Source organism: Aethalodelphis obliquidens, unplaced genomic scaffold (assembly GCF_003676395.1).
Source record: "Aethalodelphis obliquidens isolate GAN/ISIS:26980383/991018 unplaced genomic scaffold, ASM367639v1 scaffold83, whole genome shotgun sequence".
NCBI lineage: Eukaryota > Metazoa > Chordata > Mammalia > Artiodactyla > Delphinidae > Aethalodelphis > Aethalodelphis obliquidens.
In genome coordinates, this window is record NW_020838027.1 from 1,561,882 (window position 1) to 1,569,184 (window position 7,303).

Genomic DNA, 7,303 nt, shown 5'->3' on the forward strand with positions numbered 1-7,303 from the left:
ACTCCCTCTGCCCCAGTTCTGCTCCACGTCCAAAGATCAGGACTCGTCCTAAAGCCCGAAGCTGCAGATAGGCTTGTGCACACAGACTATGACACCGTCCTTGGAAAGAAAGCCAGCTGGGCACTGGTGGAAAGGCCACAGAGCAGTGGGACGTCAGCCACCTGCCCCGGAGCAAGGGCAGCTTGTGGGACACACGTTGGGGGAAGGGCTTTCAGCTGCAGCTCTGCTCTCTGGGCCCAGAAAACAGGTGGGCTGTTGGGATGTTTCCACCCCGTGGGAGGGAGTCTGGTGAAGACTCACTGCCTTTGTCACTTGAGTGCTGCTTGCTGTTTTTAGTTTGGTTTTGTTGTTTTGTTTATTTTACATGTATATGTTAGGTTACATATGTGTCATAGTAACATACATTTGTGTGTGTGTATATATATATATATATTTGTATGTAAATGTCAAAGTTGTATTTCACACTCTTGTCAGGAAATTTGTAGGAAAAAAATATAAGCTGGTTTGGTTAAAGATCGTGAGGCAGTACAAGACTGGTTACACGCTGCACCTTTGAAAGTCCATCAGCTGGATGGGCAACTTTTTAAAAAATTGTGCTCAAATAAGATAACATTTACCATTTTAACCATTTTTTAAGTGCACAGCTCAGTGGCATTAAGAACATTCACACTGTTGTGCAACCGTCACCACCATCCGCCTCCAGAATTTTTTCATCTTCTCCAACTGAAACTGTCCGCATTAAACACCAGCTTCCCCTGCCCCTCCCCCAGCCCCGGGCACCCACCACCCTACTTCCTGTCTCTGTGGCTCTCTTTTGGGGGCCTTGTAGAAGTGGAATCCCACAGCACCTGTCCTGCTGTGACGGACTTCTTTCCCCCCTCAGCACAATAGCTTCAAGGTTCCTCCATGTTTGTTGTTAGATTCTAGTTTGTTTTCCATCGATTGGAAGGTTTATTTTTGGTTTTTTTTTCATTTATATACCTTTATTTGGGAATGTTTAAATCAATACAGAGAAACTAAATTTCAGAGACACTGAATATCGTTAGTTTGGATATCATTACTTTATTATAAAAGAAACACAGAAATTATTTACACGATGAAAGATTTCAGAACTTCAGTGGCAGCTTCCCGTGATGCCATTTCAATAGTGACTAATTTTAGTCGACGTATTTTCCAAGAATGTCACCATCTCTAGATAAGAAATCATCCTTGTCGTCTAGAACTACTTTGGTGCCTTCATATTCTGGGAGAAGAACTTTATCTCCAACTTTCACACTAACTGGTTGAATCCCTCCACCCTTTCCTTTAGAGCTGGATCCAACAGCTACTACCGTTGCTTGCAATACTTTCCCTTGTGATTTTTCTGGAAGCATAATGCCTCCTTTGGTTACAATTTCGGCTGCACTTCTTTCAACTAATACTCGGTCAAAGAGGGGAAGAAACTTTCTAAATGCCTGTCCTGCCATGACTCGGGTTGCAACACTTCGTACTCTCGCTCTCTGGCCGCCGCTGCCGCAAAGGAGAGATCCGCAGTCCGACCCCCCTGCCACGTGAACTCTGGTTTTGTTTTCTTGCTGAGGACTCTGATGTCGAGAACAGGACAACCATCTGAATGTTTGCCTGGCCAAGGGGCTTCTCTTTCACCACCCTAAAATATACTTACCTTTGCCATAGTGGACATTTTTCAGTGTTTTTTCCTGCCCATCCACTACATAACTGGCGTGTTAATAGCTGCTCACGGGAATTCCCTGGCAGTCCAGTGGTTGGGACACTGCGCTTCCACTGAAGGGGTCATGGGTTTGATCCCTGGTCAGGGAACTAAGATCCCACATGCCACACAGTGCGGGCAAAATATAAAAGAAAAAAATTTTTTTTAATTAAAAAAAACAAAAAACCCAGCTGCTCACCACTCTCAGTACGGTCCGCACTGCAAGGGTGAGGTTGGAGGGAGTGCAACCCCTGCCTGCTTGGGCAAAGTCTCCGAGAACCCACAGAAGTTCTTTCTTTCTCCAGGAACATGAGGCCTCTTGATCTAGAGGGCAGGCCTGTGCTCACCTTCCTCTCCAAGTAAAACAGGCTCTTAAAACATGCTTTTTGTTTGCTTGTTCTTTATTTTTTTTTTATTATTATTTTTAAAATAAATTTATTTATTTATTTTTGGCTGCATTGGGTCTTCATTGCTGCGCGCAGGCTTTCTCTAGTTGTGGCGAGCGGGGGCTACTCTTCGTTGTGGTGCGCAGGCTTCTCATTGCAGTGGCTTCTCTTGTTGCAGAGCAGGGGCTCTAGGAGCGCGGGCTCAGTAGCTGTGGCACGCGGGCTCAGTAGTTGTGGCTCACAGGCTCTAGGTGCGTGGGCTTCAGTAGTTGTGGCACATGGGCTCAGTAGTCGTAGCTCGCAGGCTCTAGAGCACAAGCTCAGTAGTTGCGGCACGCGGGCTCAGTAGTTATGGCACGCGGGTTCAGTAGTTGTGGCTTGCGGTCTCAGTAGTTGTGGCTTGCGGGCTCTAGAGCGCATGCTCAGTAGTCGTGGCGCACGAGCTTAGTTGCTCCGCAGCATGTGGGATCTTCCCGGCCCAGGGCTCGAACCTGTGTCCCCTGCATTGGCAGGTGGATTCTTAACCACTACACCACCAGGGAAGCCCTGCTTGCTCTTTATAATTATTATTTTTAATCAGTATGTTCAAATAGTTAAATATATATACAGTAAGAACGTGCAGTGAAAATTCACGTCCCACACGGACCCTGCTTCCTGGTCCCCTCCGCAGCTGCCCAGAGACGGTTCTCGGGGAGCAAGCACACGGGTGCTTTTTTACACAAAAGATTTCATCTCGTGCTCGCTGATCTGTATGGTGGTTTTGGAAAAAATACAGAGAAGTCAGAGTGTAATATGAAAAGTTCCCACCACCCAGAGCTGATAAAAACTAATCTTTGCTGTTTCTTTTTATCCCTTACGTAAAAGAAGTAAAATGTTACAGATAAAGTTGAAACATTCTGTGACGTTCACAGACAATCCTATTCCCTTCCTTCTCTCCCCAGAGCTGAGCACTGCCACTAATTTGTTATTCCTATCAGTAATTTTGTATATTTTCACAGGCATACATATATATGTCTGTGAACAACATATGGTATTGAAAGGGAGCAGGACCCTGTGGTCCTTGTCTCCCATGGCCTGAGCCTGCCTTCTGTCTGTGGAAAAACTTTAGCCAAAGGATAAGTTCAACTGGAGACGTGAGAAAATGCAGAAACAAAGGAAAACAGTCAAAGGAGACCAAATAATAAATGTTATTCAGTAAGCATAGTCAAGGACCTTTAGTTCCTCCTCAAGGGCTAGAGATCATAATGTGAGCCATATCCTGTGAGCTGTCTTGTAGATACTGATACCCTCGCCAGGTGGAAGAAGTGAACTACATGAAGACTAGACTGTAGCCATGACCTAAGCTGCCACAATTCCAAGAACTGGCCTCAAAGAAATGGAAACAAACCGACCCTGGAACTGAAGATTAATTGTACATAAAACAATCAAGATGACGCTGGTCAGACCACCAATGACCAACTTCAAGATGACTGTCAGAGGACTTCCCTGGTGGCACATTGGTTAAGAATCCACCTGCCAATGCAGGGGACACGGGTTCGAGCCTTGGTCTGGGAAGATCCCACATGCTGTGAAGCAACTAAGCCTGTGTGCCACAACTACTGAGCCTGTGCTCTAGAGCCCACGAGCTACAACTACTAAGCCCACGTGCTGCAACTACTGAAGCCCATGTGCCTAGAGCCTGTGCTCCACAACAAGAGAAGCCACCGCAATGAGAAGCCCGTGCACCACAATGAAGAGTAGCCCCCGCTCGCTGTAACTAGAGAAAGCCCACATGCAGCTACGAAGACCCAACGCAGCCAAAAATAAATAAAAATTTAAATTTACAAATTTAGTAAAAAAAAAAAAAGCCTCTATGAGGTGATGGATTTTTTTTTCTGGCTTGCGGGATCTTTGTTCCATGACCAGGGATTGAACCGAGGCCTCAGCAGTGAGAGCATGGAGTCCTAACCACTGTATTGCCAGGGAAGCCCCTAGGTGATGGATTTAGCTAAACTCATCGTGGTCATCATCTCACAATATGTGTAAGTCAGGTCATCATGCTGTTCCCCTAAAACTTAGTGTTGTGTGTGTCAATTACATTTCAAAAAACAAACTGAAAGAAAAAAATAAATAAAGCACTTCTCTACATGCAAAGCAAAAAAAAAAAAAAAAACTCAAAATGAAAACCTCAGTGTTCTGATTTCCAAACAATTTCCCTCCCTGTTTTTTGTTTTTTTTATAAATTTATTTATTTATTTATTTTGGCTATGTTGGGTCTTCGTTGCCGCGCACCGGCTTTCTCTAGTTGCAGCGAGTGGGGGCTACTCCTCACTGCGGTGGCTTCTCTTGTTGCAGAGCACAGGCTCTAGGTGCACGGACTTCAGTAGTTGTGGCACACAGCCTCAGTAGTTGTGGCACACGGGCTCAGTAGTTGTGGCTCGCTGGCTCTAGAGCGCAGGCTCAGTAGTTGTGGCACACGGGCTGTAGAGCTCAGGCTCAGTAGTTATGGCGCACGGGCTTAGTTGCTCCACAGCATTTGGGATCTTTCCGGACCAGGGCTCGAACCCGTGTCTCCTGCATTGGCAGGCAGATTCTTAACCACCGTGCCACCAGGGAAGTCCGGAGTGAAGTCTTTTCTTAACATTTCTGACCTGGATGATTTCTGAAGGTGTGGACTGTGACCTTAGCAGAGGACAGAGTTACCCAATCTTCTACAGCTCAGGGAGAAGGGCAGGTGGTACGTGAACAGGACATGCCACTGCCACGTGCACAGGGTGTGTTCCTCTGGGCAGGTTCTGACCAGGTCGGCCCTGTGTGCTCACATTCGGAGCACACACTGGGACACAGCCGGCTTTGTGGGGGTGAACCCCGCCCACCTCCCTCTCCCGAGAGAGCTGTGACTGCCCAGCCGGGAGTCACCAGAACAGAATGTCCCCGTCGTATGAATGGGCATTGTTCTCAGAAAGGGAGCCCGCAAGTCAATTGTTCAGAGTTGGGAGGCATTTCCCCAGATAAACAAGGGTACGTGTAAGCTTCACTATTCGGGACAGGCCCAAAGAACTGCTTGCTCCCTGCAGTCAAGGCTGGGCCGACGGTAGCTGAATCCCTGCCCGGAGTAGAGACGTGCTGCTCAGAAAATGCCTTCCAACTTGTACCCTCTGTGACTGGGGAGCAGGGGCCTCCCCAGTTCCTGGCCCTCGATGTGGCTGCCATGGCCTGGGGTGCAGGCCAGCGAGGAGAAATAGCTGGACCCTGCGGAGGGCGGAGTAAAGCCCTGGGTCCTGGTCCACGTCTTCTGGAGGCCCGGGTATGGGCCTGCTTCCCTTCTGCTTCTGGTCAAGGTTCCTCTGTCCTTCTGAAGTTCCCTAAGGTCTGGAAACAATGGGAAACAGACTTTAAAAATGGCTTCCTTCAGAGGAGCACAGTGGTCACTTCTCAGGAAAGACCAAGGTTGACCCAGGGAAGAACGGTGGATTTCTAAGTATACGAAAGGCCAAAAAAATCCAGGTTAGAGTCCTTGCATTTGTGGCTGGCTTTGATCAAGGGATGATTCTGAAGATCTTATGTGTCATAATCACGTGCTTTTTAAAAAATCATGTTTCCTTTGATCTTTCTTGCCTTGATACAAGTTCCACGTACCAATATCTCAATCTCTAAAAAGACTTTACGTTTTACAAAAGGCTTTCACATCCTTTATCTTATTTGAGGGAAAGATATTATTACCCCTGTTTTACTGCTAAGGAAACTGCCTGAGATCACTTAGCTGGGAAGCCGGGCCCTCTGCACCAATTCCAAGCCCTTGCTGATGTTAATTCCCGAAGGGAGACAGGACCCACAGTCCTGTAGCTGAAACAGGTCTCCAGGGAATATCTGGTTTTCTCCGTGTCTCCGGACTCTTCCAAATTACCCCAAACATCTAAATATCCCTTATTTTCTTAAACTTCTCTAGGGAATGAAATCTATAACGCTCGCTTACCTGTCCTGGTGACAAATAGCCTCTCTCTGATTAGAAAGATATCCTTTATTTCCACCTTGGTTCTTTTTGTTACCAAAAAAATCTGTTTGGCCGAGAGCACGTTGTGTTTTTTTTTTTTTTTCTACTTTGTTGGGAACATACAGTAAGGGGCTTAGAAAACAAGCCTGGGACTACTGGGTCCGTCCACAGCAGACCTGAAATGACAGCTAACGCAAGAGTGTGATCGGGTATGTGGTCCAGAGCACTTGCCCATCTTCTGTTGCAGCCGAGCCCTACCGAGCCCCTGAGGGGCAGGTGGCACTGGATCAGCTAAAGCCTGGCAGCCTGGTGCTGCGTCCGGGGCTCTTGCACAAGCCGACGGCAGAGCCAGCCCGGAATTCTGGTCTCTGACTCGGATCAAGGAGCAAGCGTTTGTGCCCGTCACAAAGTCGCCCGACTTGATAGCTTAACAAAGTCCTTATCTGGGTGAACTTTCAATTCGTGCCCAAGTCCAAACTCAGGAGTCTGGAGGCAGAAGCAGAGGTGACCCTGGGGACTCTCCTCAGCGAGAACACAAAGCCCCCGTTGGCTTCTGCCGGCGGGTCCCAGGACAGTGGCTGGCAGAGGGTGTGCAGTGGCCGGCTCTGCCCTGAGCAGACCTGCGTGGGAAGCGGCAGCAGCAGAGGCTCCTCTTGGGCTGTTGTCCACGTGGTCTGGGACGGTCTGAGCACAGGGCCGCTCCGGGGCATGCTGTGTCCTGTGCGTCTCTCCAAAGCCAGAGGACACCGGCCAAGACACAGCCAAGCTCAGGGCTCAGGTCTGCCTCCAAAAGACGCTCTCCTCATCTGGTCAGACAATGTGGTCCATGGACCACAGCAGAGATTAGAAACACGTCCAGGAAGTTACATCCACACATCTTACTACGGAGGAGAGTCTGGGGACAGACTCTACTGATGTTAGACTTTCGGGGAGACGCTAATTCAGGACGGCCCACCGTCCCCTAGTCCAGGGTCAATCTCGAGGATGTAGACGCTGACCTCTAGCAGCCTGAGGCCCTGCGCGTGCTACCTCTGAACCCAGGTCCTCTGCAAACAGCCGTCTCACTTGTGTGCAAGGCTTGGTCAGACCTAATAACCTGTCAGCAAGTGTCAAAGTAGCCGCAGAGCACAATCGCCCAAGGCGTCTTTTGAAAACACATATGCCCAGACCTGACCTCAGATTCACTCAATCAGCGTCTCCAGGTCTGGGTCCTGGAAGTCTGAATTCTTATTTTTT

General features: G+C 48.3%; 1 pseudogene; it reads right to left on the reverse strand.

The window, feature by feature from the left end:
• Positions 1-541: 541 nt before the first annotated feature.
• Positions 542-1,551, reverse strand: LOC113612989 (10 kDa heat shock protein, mitochondrial pseudogene; annotated as a pseudogene).
• Positions 1,552-7,303: the final 5,752 nt, after the last annotated feature.